Below are 296 nucleotides of genomic sequence, written 5' to 3'. Positions count from 1 at the left end.
TATTTTCAGTCAATTTAGGGTTTAAATATTTGCAGTTTGTGAAAATATGGTTGGTAAACTAAGAGGGATTGAAGGAGTATTAATGGCTAGAGAAGGAGAGTTAAGGGAATGGAGGAGTGTCAATGGCCTTTATAGACTCCTCCATTGGATAAAGCTGTTAGTTTTTTTTGGTTTTGCTTAAAAATTTACTATTGGCCTAGGAGAAGAAGAAAGAGAGGGATCAGGTCTTGGTTATGTAGATTATGTCTGGGTTATATGGGATAAAGAGATCGAGTTAATGTGTTTGATTTAAATGG

The sequence above is a fragment of the Asparagus officinalis genome, chromosome 3, assembly GCF_001876935.1.
Source record: "Asparagus officinalis chromosome 3, Aspof.V1, whole genome shotgun sequence".
NCBI classification, from domain to species: Eukaryota; Viridiplantae; Streptophyta; class Magnoliopsida; order Asparagales; family Asparagaceae; genus Asparagus; species Asparagus officinalis.
The sequence above is the reverse complement of the archived record's forward strand: the minus strand, read 5'-3'. Positions refer to the sequence as shown.